At 34.7% G+C, this 24,806-nt stretch overlaps 2 long non-coding RNA genes across 4 annotated transcripts in view; both read right to left on the bottom strand.

Annotated features, from left to right (window-relative positions):
- Nucleotides 1–886: 886 nt before the first annotated feature.
- LOC103887607 overlaps nucleotides 887–24,806 on the bottom strand; it is a 53,969-nt gene continuing 30,049 nt past the window's right edge. The window contains exons 3-6 of one of the 3 annotated variants that reach the window (XR_002524348.2): nucleotides 13,892–13,972; nucleotides 6,262–6,399; nucleotides 2,081–2,190; nucleotides 887–971 (exon numbers count right to left, since the gene is read on the bottom strand). This is a non-coding gene — a long non-coding RNA (uncharacterized LOC103887607). The remainder of the gene's footprint in view (nucleotides 972–2,080; nucleotides 2,191–6,261; nucleotides 6,400–13,891; nucleotides 13,973–24,806) is intronic. The other 2 variants (XR_002524349.2, XR_004176953.1) reach the window with 2 other exon arrangements.
- LOC110744142 lies at nucleotides 16,785–18,629 on the bottom strand. Its single transcript, XR_002524350.2, has 2 exons — nucleotides 18,546–18,629; nucleotides 16,785–17,044 (listed from the first exon to the last, which is right to left on the bottom strand). It is a non-coding gene; the product is annotated as an uncharacterized LOC110744142 (long non-coding RNA).

Below are 24,806 nucleotides of genomic sequence, written 5' to 3' on the forward strand. Positions count from 1 at the left end.
AATATTTCTTCATATGATTCAGGTTTTGCCTCTTTAGCAAGAATATCACAGAATTTATGCTATATTCTCTTTGAGTCCTATTTGGTGGTGCACTATTTACATTTGTCCCAGTAGTAGTGATCACTTCAATCACTAAGTTAAGGTGTTATTTGCCAAACTACCAATCAAAAGTCACAAGTTTTTCCTTTGTAATTAATAAATATTTTATGAGGAGTTTATGTGAAACTATGTAAATTTCTTGTCTTTATAAAATTTCCAATTTATTCAAGTATTAATTTATATCACTCTAGATTTATTTTCCTGTTTTATTTGATGTGTTATAATCCCTTACCAGCATGATGCCTTTGATGATTAAATTTTCTCAGATTTGGTTCACAGAAATATCTTCAGCATCTGTGTGTTTTGACATGTTTGCATCTTTTTTTGAGCAGTCTCTTGTATCAGTCACAAGAAGTTGTACCAAGATCATTGTACAGTTTTGTATAACAATCTGTATCAGCATCACAGTCTAGAGAGATTCTCAGAATCTGACACACAGTGTACAAACACTTTTTGTGACCAACTTTTTGGGATTCTCTGTGTTTTCCAGAGCTGTAAAGTAATGGCCAGATTTGAGATTTGAACCCAAAAATTAATCTCATAAACATGCTACTTTTATCATGCACATTTAACAAGGGAAGAAAATGATTCTTAACATTTAAGTAATACTTTCTAGAGTCACACACAAGTAACCAATAGAGCCAGCACACAAATCAAGTTATACATTTAATGTTTTAATAACACAGAAATAAGAGCCACAAGATCACCTGCTCTGAAAATTGCAGAATAATTGATGCTCTTTGACCATCTAGCCAATAGCAGAAAGAGGACGAGCCTGTTGGCTTTCAGATTCCTCTACTTGGAGATACCAAGCTCTTCTGGGAACACCATGCCTTCTCGGTTTAGGTATTAAATACTTTAAGTGGAGGTCACTGATAAAGAAACAAATACCTTGATTTATTATATTTCACAGACCATTGTTTTGATGCAAAATCTTGGACCATTTAGAAATATTCTAAGGTTTATGACTCAGACTTTAAAAGGCTTTACATCTACTCACGGCCATGGAATTCACATATAAATGGCCAGAAACTACAGCCAATACAGATCCTAGTATGACAGCTCCTACATGTATAGAAATAGCCTAAATTATACTTCCAATAATGTATATAGAGTTGCATTAAAGTAAATCTTTTTTTTAGTTTTTCTTGTTATGAACAAGATAAACTAATGTTCATTCTAATAAGCTAATACACTTAAAATGTTAATTTTTTTATTTTTAAAATAAGTGTGTGTGGTGTTTAGATATCAAAAGCTAACATTCTAGGATTATAAAAATCAGATTCTTCTTTTATGAAAAAACAGAGACCTCAGAACTACTATATTCCCCCTAATGTCATTTTTCAGTTTTCCTCTGGATGACATAAATGAGCTGAATATGCTGAGCCAGTATTTTTTTAACTTCATATCAGTGAGTTCATTCCATGAGATTAATCTTTGGATTTAGTAAAATGTAAAGGAATTATTTAAATTAGCTTCTAAAGCTGGAGTTATACTTTGAAAATACATGTCCGAGAGTGCAAAACTAATACATTTGTTAACAGAGGTGAAAATCAGATCTGGATCTTTATTAATAATTTGATGTTAATAATTAAATTATAATCTGAAATCAAATTACAATCAAAATTATAATCTGAAATCCAAAACTAACTTTTTAAAGGACTGTTTATAAAATATAACCTTTGCTCTTCAAGAATTATGAAAATATAAGTCCATTACAAAGTAGAATTCCTTTTATAAACCATGTCTTTCTTACTCTTAATTGCTATTCTGGAGCAAGATATCAGGAAAGAGTGAACATTCAATGTGCTTCTGTGTTCACTCCATGTAATTATTTGTTCAACAATATTTTATGGCTTTTCAAAGCAAAATGAAGAGAGTCTACTCCAAAGGGACTCTTCATAGCTTTAGATTAAATTTTCTTCAAGGAGAACAGCTTTAGATATAATTCCTTATGTTATAAAAATCTAGTCATAATTACCTTCAGTTAGAGAAGGTGGTATGAAAAATAAATGCTGATATTTAGACTCAAACTTGTGATGAATAAACTCTGGCCCTCCAGTATCCATTTCACATATTTTGGCTTCAATTCTGTGGAAACAAAATGTATCATTAGAGTGGAAGGCAACATATCTCTTAAGTTTCTGAATAATACTGAATAATGATGAAAGTAAACTGAAGCAAACTTGCTAAAACTTTGAGAATAGTGGCTCAATTGTATTAGTTTCCTAAATTACAGCCATATAATCTTATATAGTAATAAATCTTTATTTGTTACTGCCAAATTTGACTGCCAAATTCTCCCATCTCAATACACTCAACTCAAAAATTATTTATTGAATAACTGCTCTATGTACCAGGCATTATGCTAGGATTATAAGAGAATCCACAACAGTGTGGGCCATAATTACTTCTCTCAAGACTCTGACTCACAATTTGAAAAATAAGACAAATTTTTAAAAAGGCAACTAACAAAGGACAAAATATAATTGTCAAATCAGTGGCAGAGAGAAATGCTCTAAAAATCTAGAAAACAAAAATACCAGTGGGATAAAATCTTATACCAAGTATTAATTTTATTCAACCATTCCCAAGCTTATGGTTATTTGTGAATAACCTAGTAATGAACCAGAAAACATAAACCACAATTCCTTGATAATTAAGTCCATAGTCTTCTGGTATAAATGTAAGACAGAAGGATTTGGATGCCTATGTTAAAAGAGGACACGTGGTGAGAAATGAGAAGAAGAAATATCACGCAGGTAGGACATCATGAGGACCAGAAACATGCATTTTCAAGTGAAGAAGCACTATCCCTGGACCATCTTTTCAGAGTCCTCTGAAGAGACGGGATGTCCTGGAGATAAGGCAAGTCAACCCTAACCAAGATGAGACTAAAAGGACTCAAGGCTGGGGTCACCCAGGGGCCTGAACAATAGTGACATACTTGCAGTACTTGGGTCTTAATATATAATGTAGAAAAAAAGTAGTTTGGGAAGACTTCATTAAAATCATAAAACTTGAACAGAGTCCTGAAGGAGTCCAACATAGTTCTAGAAGTACTAACATTCAAAGTAAAAGTGGGATTGTTAGTGGAGAAGAGTTAGGATTACAATTTATTTAAGTATGAAAAGCTTTATTCATGTCACAAGTTCAAAGAAGCAAATTTAGATTTTAGAATAAATCTGAAAGACTCATTGCTAAAACATAGGTCAATTCTAAGAAAACACTCAGGGTTAAGAATCTGTATCATCCATAGAAAGACAACAGGAACAGAATGAATGACAACATTTAGAAAGTATATTAATATTCTTTGGCTTCTATACCACACCACCATAGCCTGAGTTGTTTAAGTAGAAGAAAATTTTATTTATTATAGTTTTAGAGGTTGAGAAATCCAAGATCAAGGTGCCAGCCTGTGGAGTTCCTGGTGAGGGCTCTCTTCCTGCACTGCAGATGGCTACCTCTTCACTGTGTCCTCACATGGGAAGAGAGATAGCAAGCTCTCTGATATGTCTTATTGTAATGGCAGTAATCCCATCATAAAGGCCTCATTCTCATGATCTCATCTAACCCTAATTATCTTCCAAAGACTCATCTCAAAATACCATCACATTAATGGTTAAGGTTTTAACATTTGAATGGGATGGGGGTATAAATATTGATTGCATAATAGTGAGTTTTAATGAAGGGGTCTGGGCATGGGTTAGGACTTAGAATTTGTTCCTGGTATGTACTTCCTGCTTAGAGTACCTAACCTGTAGGAGTTAACAGCACTTTGGTGTGGATAAAAAAGCCTCACGATAAATTTTGCCTTGATTAAATAGGGGAATAAGATGTGGATACTAACTCGTATAATTTCCTTAAGAAAGGTGGGCAGAGATAGTGACATGGTTATATAGTTGTCTGGGTAGCTCAATCATTCTCTAGGCCCTTGAGCACTGAATTTATGCCTTAGTCTTCTCAGTTCTGTGAATCTATAGTAACTTTTTAGGAGACTTTCAAGAAACAAAAATACTTGTTTAAAATAGTAGTAGGAAAGCCAATTCTTAATAACCAGGATAAGTGGGATTTTCTAAGCAAAATAATATTTGAATGGATGGTTGTGGTGGATACTTTTTAAACATTAAATATGTGTGTTTGCATGTAGGCCTGTGTGGTGGGTGTGTGTATATATGTGTATACATACATAAAATATTAGAGTGAGAGATAAATAAAATATACATTCTATATCTTAATTTGTTTCAATTAACACTAGTTGCATATATGCATTCACACGTGTGTACGTGTGTGTGTGTGTGTGTGTAGCAGAACGAGCGGCAGACAAAACTCCTCAGACACTGAGTTACAGAAGGAAGGGGTTTATTCAGCTGGGTGCATCGGCAAGACTTCAGTCTCAAGAGCCGAGCTCCCCAAGTAACCAATTCCTGTCCCTTTTAAGGGCTCACAACTCTAAGGGGGTGCATGTGAGAAGGTCGTGATTGATTGAGCAAGCAGGGGGTATGTGACTGGGGACTGTGTGCGCTGGTAATTAGATCGGAACAAAACAAGATAGGGATTTTCACAGTGCATTTCTATACAATGTCTGTAATCTATAGATAACAGAACCAATTAGGTCAGGGGTGGATCTTTAACTACCAGGCCCAGGGTGCGGCACTGGGCTGTCTGCCTGTGGATTTCATTTCTGCCTTTTAGTTTTTACTTCTTCTTTCTTTGGAGGCAGAAACTGGGCATAAGACAATATGAGGGGTGGGCTCCTCCCTTATGTGTATACATTTATATAATTTTTTCTACTGTTACACTGATATGTGATGGCTCATTATCCTGACAAAAAGCCCTGGCTAGTAAATAAGTACTTTTTGTGCATATTGCCACAGAATGTTTCTGCATCTGTCTTACTCAACAAACTACTTAACTTAGTACCTCTGTCAAGAGTCACTGCCCCTTTTGCAATAGTATAGTTACGAAGAGGTAAAGTTAAACCATTAAGAGTAACTCCTGTGGTGTTCAGGTTTTCAAGTCACTCAGCTTAATTATGTTTTCCCAAGGGATGGAGAAAAATGAATTCTTGATGCAGTGTTCAGCTCTAGAGTTGATCCTGAATATTTCCGCTTATCACAATGGTATGAGAGACTCAAGAGACTACTGCGTTTTTCCATTACTTTACAGTAATATCTGTGAGACCAAGTAGGGCAAATTAAGGGGAGTAAGGTGGGTAATTTTATCCTAAATAGCTAAAGTAATAAAAGACAGAGTTGTTTGGAACAGAGGTAGGGAAAATCAAAAATACTTACAGGAGGGAAAAGTAATGACCATTCAAAACGTGAGTTAGCAAAGTCCACGGAGAGTTATCATGAAGTAGTAGCAGAGATATCAAAACAATTTGAAAACAAATGTTATGATTTTTCCAAATTTCTTTTGGCTGTAATATCCCAGATAAGTGCAACCCAATTCCAAAATGACAGTCCTTATAACAACCCTCAAAAAAGAAGAAATTTCACACTTCTGGGCCTGTGGAAAAATTCACCTGGAAAATAGGATGCTATTGTAGACTCCATCTCCAGCTCTCTGCCTCCAGTTATTTCTGTAGATCTAATTCATTCTTCTCTCAGCTAACAGTTTATCAGTTCTAATTATGCTTACCTACCTTCAATCTCTGTAAGTTCATATCACATATGGTTTTAGTTGTCATGATACCACTTCTTGCCCTGGCTTTACATGATCTTTCCTCTGATTCTTTAATGCCTCAATTCTCAGTTGATTGGGAAAAAATATGAATTTGCTCTAGCTGGGATAGCTATTCATGCCAGTTCAATCAATTATATGTGGAAGTGGGATCATGTGGTACCAACTTGACTACTTTGCTGCTGCTATGAATGTTTTGTTTCAGGCCAAAGTATAGTTATTTCACAACGTGTTTTCAATTTCATGAATCGTATTTAAGACAACACTAATCGTTGTAACAAGGACATTTCTGCCACCTTTACCATCATCTATAAACTAATTATCTACCTTGGATTGCTTTTCTTCATCACCACATAGCAGGCACTACAGTGACTATTTTTCAGAAAAGAGCAACGAGCCAATTAAGATAACATGAGCTCTATTTCCAAGCCAACTATATATATATCATGTGACCTTGATTATGTTATGTAAACTTACTGGTCTGTAGCTTTTTGTTTGTCTGTTGGTATTTTAATGACAATGTGGTTGGAAGCCCACAAGCTGCCCATCTGTATGTTCCCCTAGAGGTTTGAGCAGCGGAGCACTGAAGAGGTGAGCCACTTCCCCTTCACACACCTGGCAAGGGAGACAAGGGAACTTTTCACATTTTATTACTATTTGATCCAGTAATCCCACTGCCAGGTACATACTCAGACAAAAACAGATCATTCTACCAGAAAGACATGTATACTCTTATGTTCATCACTGTGCTATTTACAACAGCAAAGACATAGAATCAACTTGGTGCCTCTTAATGGTGGACTGGATAAAGAAAATGTGGTACATATACACCATGGGATGCTACACAGTCATTAAAAACCAAAATCATGTCTTTTTCAGCAATATGAAGCCTGAGGTCATTATGCTAAGCAAATTAACACAAGAAGAGTAAAACAAATACTACATGTTTTACTTATGGTTTTAAGTGTGTAAGCTAAACATCAGGATTTTATGGACTTAAAGACGGCCATATTAGACACTGGAGACTACTAGAAAGGAGAGAGAGGTAGAGGGACAAGAATTCAAAAAAGAAAACCTAACTGTTGTGTACTATGCTCAGTACATGGGTTAGGGATCATTTGTACCCCAAACCTCAGCATCACACAATATACCCAGGTAAAAATCCTGTACATGTACCCCTGAATCTAAAATAAAAATTGAAAAAATAAAGAAAATCAGTAACTTATAATCATGTTGAGAACATCACTCTCTCCAGCTACTAAAGGAGTATAATGAATTTAAGACTCCTTCAAAAACTTATTACCAGCAAATTGTAATTATTTTATCTTTCAAGTGGTTCTTTGGACAGCCTCACTCACATGACTTTTGTTTGATTTCACTTTAAGTTCACCTAATATGAACAGCATTTTTCCTAGGGGCTCTTTGTCAAAAAAAAAAAAAAAAAAAAAATCTGGCAGAATTGTTTAATATCATGGCTGCCTGAGGCAGCAGATAACAATTGGTCCAAGTGAATAACTAACAAAAAAGTTGAAAAATAAGATGTCCATATGATAGCAGCAGAAGGCAGAAAAATACCTAGGGAGATAGGGGTGGGTCCCCAGTGAAGCTCCACCTCCAAGCTGAAGACAGTTCAAAGCCTGAAAGCCAGGTTATAAGTGAAATCTGCTGACATGATTGAGAATCTGTCTTCCCATTTGGCATGGTTTCCTCTGATTGATCTCCACCCTTCACTTATTTTTCATATACCTACCTTTTCCCTTCCTAATTGGTTTTCTATACTGCTGTCCCCACCTTTGAGTGCTGTCTTTGCTTTAGTCTTTCTTTGCATACTCAAACCAATCAGCACAGACTCCCCTATTTTGAGCCCATAAAAGCCTCAAACTCAGCCACACTGAGAGAAACTATCCAACTGTGGGGGCAGGAGATCACTTCTCTCCATTGAGAGCTGTTCTGTCGCTCAGTAAAACTCTTCTCTACCCTCTTCATTCTAGAATCGTCAGCATATCCTCATTCTTCTTGGACATGGGACAAGAGGTCGAGATCCACCAACACAGGTACAAAAAATAACACAAGTAGGGTGAGGCACTCCTGGCACAGCTGTGGGCTAAGCTGGTGCATAAGCCAGACTCGGCCAGACTCAGGAGGGCAGGGCACCTCCTGTGGCAGGTTGTGTGCCCAAGTGAGACCAAGGTAGGGGCACTGTTGTTGACTAGAGGTCCCCAGCTGGCAAAGAGGCCAAGAAAAATGCTGCATCACACGAGGATTTCAAAAATTTGTGACATATTCTTGAGAATATGCTGTGACACACAAATGAGTAGGGCTGTGTGCATGGCAAGAGCTGTGCTCATGTACAGGAAAGACCTGAGAAGGCCTTAAGGTCTCACCTCTGGCTGACATTATGCTCTGTGGAAGCATGAAGTAAAGGCTAAGGCTGAATTGCAAATTGATCTCCTGTGTTAAAGGTGTGCCCACTCTGCATGTATAGTCTCCATCAAAGACTTGGAGATGTATTGGTTCCAAGCATCTAAAGAAATTACTGTCTAATCATTAGCTATTAACTAATGTAAATGAGCAAAGACTTCAGTAGCAACATATAACAAAGAATACAGACTTTACAGAATTATTTCAAAAAAGTCACTAATCAATAAATGCTGAAAACAACAAATAACCAAAACAACAAAACTCATATAGAGTTGCTGCATTATATTGTTTGAATGCTCATTTTTCAACTATGTTATTAGATATGCAAAGAAAAAGAAAAAATGACCAATATACATAAATAAGACAAATTAATAAGTAGAAATATTCCCTGAGGAAGTCCAAATGTTGAAGTTCTAGAATAAATACTTCATTTTAGCAATTTTAAGTATGTTCAAAAAACAAGAGAAACATATCTAAAAATACAAAGGAATATATGAGAATAATGTCTCCAGTAATAAAGAATATCAACAAATATATATGAGTTATTTAAAAAAAGAAACAAATAGAAATTTAATCCTGATCAAAATAATTAATTTACACACACAAGGGGTTCAACAAAATCCAATATGGTTAACTCAAATAGATCCACAATAGACACATAATAACCATAATTTCAAAAGCCATTGGCAACAAAGGGAGTCAAACTCTAAAATATTTGAAGAGATTTATTCTGAGTCAAATATGAGTGACCATGACCTGTGACACAGCTCTTAGAAGACCCTGTGAGTAGGTGCCTAAAGTGGTCAGGGCAAAGCTTGGTTTTATACATTTTAGCAAGACATGATCAATACATTGAAGCTATGTATTGGTTTTGTCCAGAAAGGCAGTACAACTCAAAGTGGGGGCTTCCAGGTTCTAAGTAGATTTAAAATTGTTCTGATTAGCAATTTGTTGAAAGCGTTATTATCAATAGAAAAGAATTATAAGAGGCTGTGGAAACAGAAGTTATATCACGCAGATGAAGCCTCCAGGTAGCAGGCTTCAGAGAGATTAGACTGTAAATTATTTTTATCAGACTTAAGGTTTGTGTTAATATTAAATGTTGGTTGGCTTTTTCTGAATTCTAACAGATAGAAGGGCACAACTGTTACCAATGCACCAGGGATTTGATCTAGGTCCTGCTGCTTGCCACACAGAAAGTCAATCACTGAGATGATGATCACTGCCAAGGAGGAAGGCTTTAATTGGATGCCGCAGCCAGGGAGATGAGAGCTCCATCTCAAGTCCATCTCTCTGACTAATTAAAATCAGTGGTTTATACAGCAGGAAAATAAATGTAACACTGTGTAAGAAAACAGGAACTAGGGAGGGACAAGGGAGCAATCATCATGGATGAGGGGTCCAGCATTTCACTGTCCAGATGCAATGATCTGGTGTCAGTTCTCTGATACTTCTTCTTGAGAGGCCTGAAGGTCATTTCCTGAGGAAGGAACTCAGATAAAACAAATGTAAGTTTCAAGCTTTAAGACCAGAAGGATGAATTTCTATGTTTATCAAAACAACACAACTCTCTGCAGGACTATTGGGTCAGTTTTTGGCCCCCCTTTATATTTATCAATTCCTCAATCATGGGGAATCTGGTCACTGATTTTTCTGGCTGCTTCATGCTGAAGAAAGTCATTGTGGGCCACTCCATACCATGGATGACTTTGTGGCCACCTAGGAATCAAAGGCTAATCAACATTACAGTTTTCTACTAAAACACAATCTTTTTCTCTCCAGTTCACTGGCTTCCAGCAAAGACAAATCACAGCAGGATTAATCTACCTACAAAATAAGATTGGCCTGATTACCCAAACAAAATGTGACAAGAAACATTGTCCAGAGAGGCTCCCATAAATTGACTTTTCTTGAACTTATCACAAGGCAATTTAATCAAAGCACAGGAAAAATAACCAGTTCTTCTAGTTCTGTTACATTATAAAATAAAACAGGTTCTTATTAAACATACACAAACAATGCACATTGCCATGATTTAAGAATATTCACAAATAGTTTACAAATTTTAGAGAAATTAGGCAGAGGGAAAAATATGCCTCAAATTCTTTTTACAAAAGTATACTCTACTCAGTATATTTAAAGCATATTTAAAGGCTATAAATTGCTGAAAAGGCAAAAATTCTCCAAAATCTATACAACAAAACAAAAAGAATTTCAAAGGAAAAAAAGACATAAAAGATTATTTCAGTCCTCCATTACTTCAGGCCATGCAATCAACTCCTACTCTGATTCATATTGGTTTAGCAATGTTTATGAACACAAGAGCCTTTCAATTAATTAGTGCACTGGAATTTCTCCTTTAATCCAATGTCACAATCTCCAAAGTTATCAGCAATCTACATTCAAGTGACTTTTTAATGAACTCCTCCAAAGAAGCAAGCTTTGGACTATGGCTGATTATGTCACATTTTTGAGAAGGATCAACCTGAAACATCAATTGAGAATGACAAAAGTCTTAAGATAGACATAGTTAAAGACACAGTCAACAAGGAAATTTGGTTATTTCTGGGATATACAGCAATTTAAAATAATAATCATTTTTACTGAAAACATATATTAAGATATATTAGAATTTTAGGAATCTCATACAATCCTGGAACACATATTATCAGCACATCTATATAAATATATCCCAACGGAAGCTAAACACCACCTCAGATTTGACAATGCTTCCTACATAATTCTAACAAAACAAAAACTGTAATATAAGACTAATATGTGTCTCTTGGTCTTCAAGAAACCTAATGTCCAAAAAAACAGTTTGAGGTCAAAAAGCCCAAATTTAGAACTTGAAATTTTGCTATTGGAAAGTTGGCCAAATATCAAAGTTTTCAGACCCTTGATATCAGAAAATTGAATCATGGGTCGTTATAAAGTAGTCATTCATTTAGCAAAAGTGATAAAAATATTTACCTTTTGATAGACAGGAGACTCAGTTTCCCAGAAAACAAGACCTAATGAAGACAGTTGAGGCCAACTTAATCTGTCTCTCCCTGCTCTATTCTGTACCTCCAGTTTTCTCAGAAGATAAAATCTTTTATCTCTTAATATTACACATTTTTTCAAAAGAGAAAAAGAAATATTTTTATAGTGTATTTTTAATGATAAAGCTAATTTAATAAAATCTTATAAACAAACCTATGTAATTTTAATTAGTTTGACCATAAGGTAAGATTTCCATAAACATTCTATAACAATTGTCCATTTCTATTAGAGTAGATGATTGCTTCAAAAAAACCTTTTTATTTCAACACATGGGCCCAGACATTGGACTTGCATCAGGGTGCTTTTAATATTAAGGTTTAACTTATAGAAACACTGAACTAATCTTATCCCTCAAAATTAGCCCTTGTGATTTCATGTACACACCTCTTCTGTGATAGTCCCTGGGCCTAATGGGATTAGATAGTTTTAATTTCTGGCCTTGTGTCTCACGAAAACAGTTTATTTTGATTGTCACCTTCTCCCAAGTCTGAAGATGAGGCTTCAAAGGGTATCAATACTCAAGATTTAGTAGGAATTGGCGCCTTTTTCAGACTCAAGAGTCAAAGTCCTGTAACTTAATAGCACTAAAATCAGTTAATAGAATATTTATACTACAGAAAGTCCTATCATTCTCTCTACCCTGTTACAAATTATAAAATTGTGATTTGTTTATTAATTACTGCCTGTATCATATAAAGTAGTGAGGTTACTCATTGCATATGTCTAATCTCTAGCATTCTAGTGACAGAACTGTGAGCAAAACCATAAAAAACATGATAGCTCCTATGCCAAACTTACCAAAGTAAGAAAACTAACTTTTCTCCCCATCATTAAAAAGTGGTAAGTGGGCCGGGCGCGGTGGCTCAAGCCTGTAATCCCAGCACTTTGGGAGGCCGAGACGGGCGGATCACGAGCTCAGGAGATCGAGACCATCCTGTCTAACACGGTGAAACCCCATCTCTACTTAAAAAATACGAAAAACTAGCCGGGCGAGGTGGCGGGTGCCTGTAGTCCCAGCTACTCGGGAGGCTGAGGCAGGAGAATGGCGTAAACCCAGGAGGCTGGAGCTTGCAGTGAGCTGAGATCTCGGCTCACTGCAAGCTCCAGCCTGGGCGACAGAGCCAGACTCCATCTCAAAAAAAAAAAAAAAAAAAAAAGGTAGTAAGTGCAACTTCTGGAAAATTAGTATCAGGATAATAATCTCCTTTCACTTAAATACTATACAACAAAACAAGGACAAAGTAAGAAAAAACACAGTAATTCCTTTTCAGCTATTTAAAAGAGCATTATCACATATTACCAATACTGGTTTTTAGATTCAGTACTGTCAACTGATTAGGTAACTTTCACCAAAATAATCTTAAAACCGGTGTAACATTTGTACATATTTTGTTTTCAAGTACAAACACAAAGACCCATCAGAGATAAACAGCTTAGGATCAAAAATCAATAGAAAGTATCACATTTTTAGAAGATTATTACTACTTAGTCCAAGCAAGTGGCACTTCATTTTAATAATAGTCAATATAACTAAATTAGTTTCAGATAGTTTCCAATCAATACAATTTCCTTAAGGAGAAGACCAATATTTGCTGAACATTACAACTTTGTACCCATACCCATATCACAGTTTCTCCCCATTAAAGGAAAAGTACTGAAATCAACTCATATTATTAACAGAATTGAATTATCTTGGAAAAAAACACATTTAAGCTCTTCGAATCTCATCTACTTTTCTAAATAACAAACTATATAATATACTATTTCTGCTCAGAACTTGTAAAAATCAGTCTTTTTTACCCCAGGAAACTTAAAGCTCTTCTAGCTCTCTAGATCATCAGAGGGAAAAAAAAAAAAAAAAGGAAATTTTAAATGACTGGTGTCCTCTATAAATTTTTGCAGGTTTGGCAATGGTAGCTTAGGGATTCTAGATAAATAGAACAAATGAGGAGTTTATTATAGAAATGCATAGGAAACAAAATGACTATTCATAAACTAAAATAAAATTATATTATTTCAAACCAAAAAACATCAATGGTTTTATATATATGTATACATAAGTAAAACACAAAAAAGAAAAAAAAAAGCAAAGAAATAAAACTTAGAAGCAAAAGCAAATAAATAGGAGACCAACCCCAAATTTTTCTCCTACTCAGTTTACTTTGAAGGCTAAAATGTTACAGAGAGCCTTAAAAAAAGAAAACATGATACATATTTTGTTCCTGGTACACAAATTAATGTCTAAATCCAATACCACTTTACATTTTATGCAATTAAGAAATTCATTTAGATACGAAACCATTAAGTACTTTAGTGCTAAGACTATCTATGCAGGAGAGCAAAGAGAGTATAAAACAAAGGAATGCAAACATTTATGTGAAATTTGACTGTATGTTAAATCTTGCTTCATAAGAATTGCCAAACTGCCAATGTATTTCATTATAATATATTTTTTTAATTTACCTTCATCAAGACTTAAACTTTAAATATGACCAAGGTTAATTAGTCAAGTTTCTCAAATTTTCTATCAGGTTTTACAGAATATTTTATTATCTAAAAGTTTTTCAATTTTCTATTTATGTTTTATGTGCATGAAGATAGACACACAGAACAATGGAAAAAAACACTATACATGACTTACATAGATCAACTATGACATGCCTCACTGTGACATACCCGGGCTTTATTTTCAGACCCAGATTTTCTTCTTCTTCTTTTTTTCCTGTAAATAACCAGTCATTTTACTCCAAGACATAAAAAAATTATCATACAAAATCCTTTCTCATACAAAATTATTCTCCTTTCTTTATATATATATATTTTTTTTTTACTAAAAAAGTACATCTTGATAATTATAACTTTCTTCACATTTCTCTCCTCAATTTTCTGGTTCCCTTTTACCTTGTTTAATAAATAACTTCTTCAAGCTCATAAATTGAATTAACTTTTAGATAACTTCTCAATTAGACAACTTTTTTTTCTTACTAATAACATATCTTTTTAACACATAATATATACAAAATTAATTATCTATTAACTATAATTCTTATCCTTAGTAACATTAAATTTTAGTGAAAATCTAAGAAGCAAGAAATTCTGAACTGCCTATCAGATATCAGCACTTTATAAATAATAAAAATTCCATACTTTTAATTATAACCCTTTCTTAATTGGAAATGACCCAGATTTCCAATAAGTATCAAAATAATTTTAAGATTTTAAGTTACACAAAAAGCTCATGTATTGTACTTACCTATTTACATTTTACTTATTTTTAGCAGTTTATTTAGATTATCTATGCATAATTTATTTTCTCATTACCTTTTTTCCTTTTTTTCTTTTTTGAGACAAAGTCTTGCTTTGTCACCTAGGCTGGAGTACAATGGCATGATCTTGACTCACTGCAACCTCTGCCTCCCAAGTTCAAGTGATTCTCCTGCCTTAGCCTCTCGAGTAGCTGGGATTACAGGCATGCACCATGACGTCCAATTAATTTTTGTATTTTTAGTAGAGATGGGATATCATCCTTTTGCCCAGGCTAGTCTCGAACTCCTGACCTCAAGTGATCCACATGCCTCGACCTCCCAAAGTTCTGGGATTACAGGCATAAGCCACTGCACTGGGCCATCTTTTATAATCTGTGAATATCAGGTGTTCAGCTAAATAAGAGCCTTAATGTTAACAGCATGGATATTTCAACAAATAGCTCAGAAGATTTTGCTGTTTTTATTAAACAATAACATTAAATTAGACTTACCCAAAAATTCACACAAATATAATTTTGTTCTGTCTGGGTTTATAGTTTTATAATCTTCTGTGACAGACCCTCATATCTCAAAATATGTAGCAAAAACAAATATAAAACCTTGACAAAAATGTATATTAACAATTCTGAAGACTCTTCTATTTTTTTATTTTACCAATAATTTTAAAGACATTTTAATTTTTATTTTACTAATAATTTTAAAGCCAGCTTGTTTTGTTAAATTTACTTATTCATGTGAACTTCAAAATTGCTTGCACTTATTTACTTATGAGCCCTCTTTTATTTATAAGCCAATTTTATAGACACAACATATAGCAATAACTATGCATACAAATAAGTACATCTAAATGTGTTTATTTTCAGTCCCAGATTTTTCTTCTCTTTTTTTTTTTTTTTTTTTTTTTTAAGATGGAGTCTCGCTGTGTCACCCAGGCTGGAGTGCAGTGGCACGATCTCGGCTCACTGCAAGCTCCACCTCCCGGGTTCATGCCATTCTCCCACCTCAGCCTCCGAGTAGCTGGGACTACAGGCGCCCGCCACCACGCCCGGCTAGTTTTTTGTATTTTTTTTTAGTAGAGACGGGGTTTCACCATGTTAGCCAGGATGATCTCGATCTCCTGACCTCGTGATCCACCCGCCTCGGCCTCCCAAAGTGCTGGGATTACAGGCTTGAGCCACCGCGCCCGGCCGGATTTTTCTTCTTCTCCTTCTTCTACACACACACACACACACCCCCAATAGGTTTAACTTGGAACTCTAGCCATGATATAGCAATACAAACTCACTAGTCTGCAAACATATTCACATATGAATTTTGGTAGTCCTGTTAGGTAATCACGTGAAGGCTGTGAACTAAAAGTTTGGGTAAAGAAATTTCCATGGCAGTTTTATTTTTAAAGGCTAAACTTCCCTAGACTCCAAGGAGCACGAGGGCCAAACAGCAACACAGAAGACCACCACCTGGAACTTACCAACCAGGCCCAACACTGCTTAGAACAGCAACATAAAAACCTGGATACAGAGAACTCCATCCCACTTTCTCATTCAACACCAAACTCCAGGTTCCAAAGTACATTGGGGTCAAACAGTATTACAAAATATCAAATTTACTGATTTCTATTTTCACATGAATATATCAAACACACACAATTACCAAAACACAATCCATCTGCTGCAGCAAACAAACAAGTCCCAGTAGTGTCCAAACTGAAACAGTCATAATGTTTCCTCTCTCCATCAGTTGGTCCCCATCAAACTCAAATTCCTGATTTAGAGCAGTTTATCCTGCTGCCTGGTATTCAAAAAAGTCACTCACTTGCCCAGACATACACACAATTACAAACAAGCTCCAAAGAGTGTCCATACTGAAACAGTGAGGGTACTTCCCTCGCAATCGCTGGGCTTCTTCAACCTTCAAATGAAGATTCCTTTAAATTCCCAGATTGAAAGGAGTATATTCTACTATCTGGGTGCATAAAGATCACTCACCTAATCCGGATTCAGATGTCAAATTTCAACAGCAGTTCTAAGGCAATCAGGAATGCATTTGGGGCCAGTTGTGGTAGTGTCAGAGATAGACTGAAACTCACCTCCACCCAAAATTGGGTGCCCAACTGCTTTGAAGGGCTTCTGAGAATCCCAGCTCAAAGCAGCCAAGCCACAGGCAATGTCTTCCTGGTCAGGAAACCACAATCTGTCACTGAAACTTCAGGGGTTTGGTCTAGGTCCTGCTGTTGGCTACATAGATAGTCAATTACTGAGACAATGATTATTGTCAAGGAAGAAGGCTTTATTAGGGTGCTTCAGCCAAGGACATAGGAACTCAGGCTCAAATCCAGTTCTGTGACCCACTAAAACCAGGGGTTTATATGGCAGAAGAAATGCAACCATGTACAAGAGATAGGAAGTAGGAAGCGGCAGGAAAGCAATCATGATGAATCAAGAGTCTGGCATCTCATTGTCTGGATGTGATGATGGGTTGAGTTTCAGTTCTTTGATACTTTTTTTGAGAGGCCTGAAGGTCATTTCCTAAGGAAAGAAGTCAGATAAAACAAAGATAACTTTTAAGCTTTAAAACCAGAAGAGTCAATTTGTAAATTATTAAAAAAAAAAAAAATTAAAAGAAATTGTGGGACAATTGGATTGGTTTCAAAATGAGGCCTGTCTGACCCCACCCTCCCATCATGGCCTGAACCAGTATTTCAGGTTAAATTTACAGTGCCCTTGCTGAGAAGAATGTCCATTCAGATGGTTGCAGGGGGTCTACTGAATTTTATTTTTGGTTTACACCAGAGACAAAGAAAGAATCTTGAAAATAGCAAGAGAGAAGTGACTCAAAACGTACAAAGAACTCTCAATGTGATTGACAAATAATTTTTCATTAGAAGCCAAAAAGTCAGAAGGCCATAGATGACATATTCAAAGGGATGAAAGAAAAATTAACAAAAAAATGTTATTTCCAGCAAAAAAAAAAAAAATAAGTTATTTTAAAATGAAGAAGAAATAAAGACATTTCCAAATGAACACATCCTGAGAAATCATGACCAGCAGGTCTGTATTACAAAAAGCACTAAGGAGAGCCCATGAGGTGGAAAGCAAAGGATAAGACACAATAGATCAAATTCATATGAAGAAATATTGCGTACCAGAATGGTAATTACATAGATAAATATAATATAGAATATAAATGTAGGTTTGGAGCAGTACTTTTTTTTCTATTGGATTTAAAAGACAACTGCATAAAGGAATTAATATATGTTGATTTTGATACAAAAAGATGTGCCTTGTGTGACAATAATAGTAGAAAGGACAGTGGGGAATACTATAGAGGAGCAAAGTTTTGGTATTCTATGGAAATTAAGCTAATATTAATTTGAACGATGTTATCAGTTAAGATGCTATTAATAATAACCTCTAAGGCAACCACTGAGAATTAACACAAAACATATAGTAAAATAAACAGCAAATTAAAATGATTTACAAGAAAATATCTAACAGAAAATAAGGTGTTAATGTTGGAAGAACAAAACAAAAATGATGTAAAATATAGAAAATGAATATCTACATGTCAGATGTAATTTCTACCTTAATGGTAATTACATTGAATATAAATAGATTAACGCTGTAATCAAATGGCAGAAATTGGCAGAATGTATATAAAAAAGAAAAACGAATTATATTCTGTCTTTAAGATACACATTTTAAAATCAAAGACACAAATAGATTGAGAGTAGAAAAATTTTAAAAGATATACCATGCACAATATAGTCAAAACTGAACTGCAGTGGTTAAACTACTATTAGGCAAAATAGAATTTAAGACATAAATTCATACTAGGGACAAAAAAAGACATTTCATTTTTATTAAACTTTTATATTTTTTGATTTCAATAGCTTTAGGGGTACCTTTGACTATAGCACACTTCCCACTTGCCCCTAAGTTCTAGTCAAGGACGTTTGGCCCCACTCAAGATAATATCACAAATCTTAGTCGGGAGTTTCTCTCAGCCTGTGACCACTGCCGGAGTTACCTGGCACACATCCATGAGGTTCCTCTATGAGGTAGGATTGAGAATGGCTTCCCTCCATCCCTGCTGGGGTCTGGGAGTGTATCCAAAGTATGTCCTTTTGTTGCTCCTTATCATATACTTCCCACACCTCACTAAATCAGCTCCACCACTGGGTAGGGTTAAGGCCTTCCCCCATGGCCTACATTGCCTGGCTCCTCAGTAGGAATGTGAATCATAGAGAAAGTTTCTCTGGAGACAGTTTTCCACATGGTTCATTATATAGGCTGCTGCCCATTGCTTCTTTCAAAGTGTTTGTGGTTTCTTTCCATTTTTCTCCTGAGTCCCTGTGTTGCTCCTTGGATAAAAAGTTTACACTATGAATCTGTACACACTATTTTGTCTTTCCTAATAGGAGAGTTATCCTAAAAACACCTCCGATCCACCATCTTGGAAAAACAAGAGAATGACATTTTGTAATGAAAATGGGTTAATTCTTCAGGAAGATAAAACAATTATAAACAAATATGCACATAATAACGAAGTCAAAAATTACATTCAGCAAAAGCTGATGGGATAGAAGGGAGAAATAAACAGTTCAACAATAATAGTTGGAGACTCTAATATCACTTGATAAATAAAACAACTATACAGAAGATAAATAAGGAAGCAGAAAACTGTACAACATCATTAACCAACTAATAGACACATAGATTATTCTTCCCAACAAGAGGATAATACACATTCTTTTCAAGTGCATATGCACAAGCTGTGAACATACTGAGTATGAAATTAAGACAACAACTTACTATAGCATAAAAATAAAAAAATACTTAGGAATAAATTTAACAATGTTTTCAAGACATACAGAGGATACTTCTACTTTCACTGAAAACAACTGAAGAAAACATATATAAATGGAATGACATCCTATGTTCATGTATGGGAAGAATTAGTAATTTTAAGGTGACAATACTCTCAAAATTGATTTGGTAATTCAATACAAACTCTATTAAAATATCAATTGCCTTTTGTTGCACAAATACTTAAGTTGATCTTAATATTTATGTAGAAGACAAGGGGATCTAGAATAGTCAGAACAATCTTGAAAATAAGAACAAAGTTGGAGGACTCACAATATCCAGCTTAATAGCCTGCTATTATAGTATTCAAGACTATATTTAAAAGTATTAATACTATATTATAGTATTCCATACTATATTTTTATGTACTGGCATAATGGTAAACATTTAGAATAATCTTCAAGCATTCTCTGAAAATTAAATGATGAAATAATAGTCTTTTCAACAAATGGTGCTGGAACAACTGAATATCCACATGCAAAATAATTATGTTAAATATCTACCTTCTATTAAATGTAAAAATTAACTCAAGTGAATCAAAGACCTAAGTGTAAGGTATAAAACTACAGCTCTTGCATGGGGTAAAAGCTTATAATATTTAATTAGTAAATAACATCTTAGATATGATACTCAAAACACAAAAACCAAAATAAAAATTAAATAAATTAAACTTCATCAAAATTAAAAACTTTTGTGCTTCAAGCGATTCATTCAAGCAAGTGAAAAGGACAACCCTAGCATTTGAGAAAATTTTTGGAAATCATATATATGAAAAACGACTTGTATTTGGAACACTTAAATAATTCCTATAACTCAATTAAAAGGCCAAATAATTTAATTAAGTTTGGGCAAAAGATTAGAATGGACATATCTCTGAAAAAGATACACTAATGGCCACTAAGCATATGAAAAGCTGCTCAATGTTGTTAGTCATTAGGCAAATGCAAATTACAATCACGGTGAGATACGACTTCACACTCACCTGAATGGCTATAATCATCAAATTATAGTCATAAAATTTTCACCATAATAAATATATAAAATTGTATTATATGAGTTATCAAATTCACCCAAGGTATTGCCTATTTGCTCTGTATTTACTAAATTATATTTAAAAGTAAAAGAGTATTGCTATTCTGAAAACTTTATTTCTTTCCACTTTATTTCAAGATGGCCAGCTATTAGTAATAATTTATACTATCTACTACAATGATTAATTATAGCCTAAAATGAATTAACTTTGGTCACAGTTTTATATATGTTGCTTTTATTTTATATGTATCATAATCCATAGGATAATTTAAGATTACTAGTTTGCAAATAAATAGGTGAAGTGACAGACCTTTTTGCTGTGTGTAAGCTGCATTCAAAACATTGATGGACAGTATACTGCACACAATACATATCAATATTTAAACTCAGATAGTTCTAAAACCCAGATTTCTCTTTATGGAGTTCTGAAAATTTGAAAAAGTGACATCTCATGTGCTGGACATCAAGTTTTTATAGCACCATGGGATTTTGTGAATTGAAAAATCACTGGACCTGCAAACAGCGTTTTGTATTTATCAACTGTCTGCCTTCAGGAAAATAAACTTGCACCTCTGTCACACGCTGTCTACTTTTAGAGGTGTTTATTAGGCTTTAATTGTTGAAGTACAAATGACATTTATGTTTTCACTTCCAGTTCATTCTTATTTGAGTAAATTTCAAATGTTCTCATCACAAAAATATTAGGTACTTGAGTGATGGATATGTTAACTAGCTTCATTTAATTATGCCACATTGTATTTATAAATATATAACATAATTTTTTACCCCATAACTTTATACAAATTATCAATTTACATTTTTATAAAGTCTTACTTATTGGTGAAAGTTATACACAAAGTTTTCATAACTGAATTGTGTGAGTGCATCAGCTGCTTTAGGAAGGTGACATTCTTCTTACATGCTGGAAATGAGAACACATATCTGTGAATAACCATTATGGAATTTCAGCTGATATTATTGGAAATTCGGGTGAAAAAAAAATTGAAATAGACTGCCATATCTGATACAGAAGCTGGGCAGCCAAAGTCCTGTTGTTCTAATTGGGGTAGGGGTCAAAATGAAAATAAAGGCAAATGTACAAACATTATGTGTAATCATTTAAACATTCAGTAAAATAATAGCGATCTTAATAGCCACAATTTGTTGAAAGTATGTTCTGCAATAAACCCTTTATTATTTGGTTTAATATGTATAACACCCATGTGAGATGAGTGTTACTGGTAACATACCAAAATTTCAGATGAGAAAATAAGAGTCAGAAAAGTTAAGAATTTTTCTTTAATAACACAGATTTAAGAAGTATGGGCAATGGACCCAAGATTTAAAATCACACGCATTTGATTTTAAACCCATAATTGTATCTGCTGTGATGTACACCGAATGATTGTTGTGATACACTTCTTTGCAACTACAAGCAGTTCTCACTCGAATAATGTAATTTCGATCCTCACTAATATATTGTGAGAGGTCTAGGGAGTGGTAATGTCATTCCCTCCATTCATCTATCTCCTAACTGGTAGGAATTCTCTATTAGCTATTCTCATTATATTGGTGAAAAAATGGATGAATGTGAGAGATAGTTTAAGGGAATAGTCAATAGTATTGGAAAATGATTGAATTTTGTTGAACAGTGGTTAAGATTGGAAATTAGTTTTGAAAAAGTAAAAAAAAAAAAAATAAGGAAGGCTGTGTTTTAGTAATGTGTTTTTTGTGTAAAGTGCTATCAGATGTGTATAAGGAAAATTCCACTTTGTATTTGGAAACATTTGTAGTCTTTAGGATAAGGACCAAAACTAAAGATACGAATAATGTATAGAAAATATTAAAGCTTTGGAAATGGGTGATATTAAGGTGAAAAAATGTTCAGGAATTGTAGGAAATTACTATATAAGAAATGAAAGGAGAAATATGAGACAGATAAGGAAAAATAAAGTGTAAGTTGAGCCCTAGCATACATAATTTTCTTGATGTAGGTTACTAATTATGATGACAAATGGGCCACTTACTTTGGTTTGTGGTTGGTCCCATATATATACACACACACACACACACACACACACACACACACACACACACACACATATACATACACACACATACATAAAGTGAAATGGTGCAAGGGGCCAGATTTCAGAGGAGTAAGGAATAGGAATGCTGAGGATGATGGCGATGATGAGAACAGCACCTAGCACATTTGAGTATCTACCATATGCTTTGCTCACTGCTTAACATACAATATATTCTTTAATACAACAACCCTATTAAATGACAATAAGCATACTTTATATGCAATCAATCAGTCTCAGAGAGAAAAAATACAATGACCCTAGTATGCCTATGGTCTACTTGATCACAGGTCTGACTGTGTAATTGATTGTAAATCACATGAGGGTACAGGATTAGTGACTTGATTTATCTAGACATCTTTGACAGGTATAGAATCTAGAAGACAGGGGATAAAGGATGGCTATAAAAAAATAATAGCTCACATTTTTGAGTGGTTACTTTGTATGAGTTACTCTGCTGAGTTCTACAAGAAGATTAATTTATGTAATCTTTATACCAGCCTAATGAGGTAAGTATCATTATAAATCGTTCCCTAATCTTACATGGGTGGAATCTAAGGTGGAATGGCTAAGTATCTTGCCTATCTCACATAATTTATACCTGGTAGAAGCAGGATTTGATTGTTTGAAGTTACTCTGTGATTGTCTGGACACAAAAACAAAAGAGAAAGAGGAATTAACAGCAGTATTACTACTACTACTGATGATAATAATCTGAACATAAGACAAAGGGAATAAATCTCAGTGGTAAAGAAATAGAATAGATAAAATGGGTGAGCCCTATCTTGAATTTCAGATGCGTTCCAAAGTATATATGGGAAATTTTCAACTGATCACAGGTTTGATGATGAGAGTAAGGAAGTTGTGGAATAAAAGATAAAGGGAGACTATGGATCTGGTAAAGATATCTTTGATTGGGGCTCACCTGTGTGTGGCAAAATTCCTGGAAAGAAGCTAATAGACAAATATCAACTGACACTACCAAAGAGGGCGAGAGAACACTGAAGGAGCTCTGGAGGAGGCACAGGTGGAGAGGCCAGCCCTGAAAAGGAAGGACAGGGCTTGCCTGTAGAATAGGAAGAAAGTAGAAGTAGATAGGTCAAGATAAAGGACTATTTAGGGGCAACTAAATGATAAAAAGGCAGATGTTAAGAAAGTTGAAATACAAAGGAGTTTTTACCAGGTAGCCTCAATCTACTCAGTAAAATAAGAGGCAAGTCATGTTCTATGAAAAGATGAAAAGATTTGAGTTTGACTAAATAAAATAGGTTTGCGGCAGACAGGTAATACAATGAAGAGTAGACATGAAATAAAATAATTTCTAAGTAGCACAGAAAGCAGTAACATAATATTTATTTGCCTAACGGTACAGTTTTATATTCAGAATGAAAAAAAAAAGAGAGATTTGAGGGACTCAGGAATGGAAATCATTAAGATAGTCTCAGAGAAATGATAAGCGAGCCAAGGATTTGAAAATGCTATGGAGAGACAAGTGCCTCAGCATAGGTGACCACAGCATTCTGATAGTGGAGAGCACTAATAAAGGTACCCCTGCTATGTGCTCCTGAAGCATTCTGTTCTTCCCTCATCATTACTTTGCTCACAATATATTGTAATTACTTATTTAGTATCTTTTCCCACTTGGCCATAGTGGTCATGGGAACAGGAAATTGTATTATCTGGCTAATTATTGTATTCTCAGCACATAGCATAATACAATATCTGGCACAGAATAAGGAATCAGCAAACAGTTTTGTTTTCCGTCCCCCCTCCCCACCCCATGATTTCAGAAGTGGACTTCTACAGGAGAAGGACTGCAGAACAAAATGGCTTTTATGAGCCTTAGAACATCTTTATAATGTGACACTCAAATATCTAGAAAGCTTCACTTATCAGAATTTGCCTGTCATCATTTCTATGATCCCATAGAAATTACATAGGGATCTTGTTAAAATAGAAGTTGTGATTCAGTTTCAGGGTAAACCCCATGTGTCTGCATTTTTAATAAGCTCCCAAGTAATGCTGATGCTACTTGATATATAAGCTATGGAGTATAAACGACTTAGGCAATGGATTCTCCACATTTGTCAAGTATAACCAAATACCTGCAGGCCCTGAACTGACTGCTATAGGCCTCCCAGCATTTGTGTTTTTCTGGATCTTGTGGCTCCTGTCTTGCTGGCTTTGATAATGCAGGTGGATCTCAATTTAGTAGTTCTTGAATATTCTCAGTCTGGCCTTCCTAGCTGGCTTCAACTGGCACCCTATTTTTTTTTCTTATTTTTTTAAAAATATATTTTAAG

This window comes from Papio anubis, chromosome 11 (assembly GCF_008728515.1).
Source record: "Papio anubis isolate 15944 chromosome 11, Panubis1.0, whole genome shotgun sequence".
NCBI classification, from domain to species: Eukaryota; Metazoa; Chordata; class Mammalia; order Primates; family Cercopithecidae; genus Papio; species Papio anubis.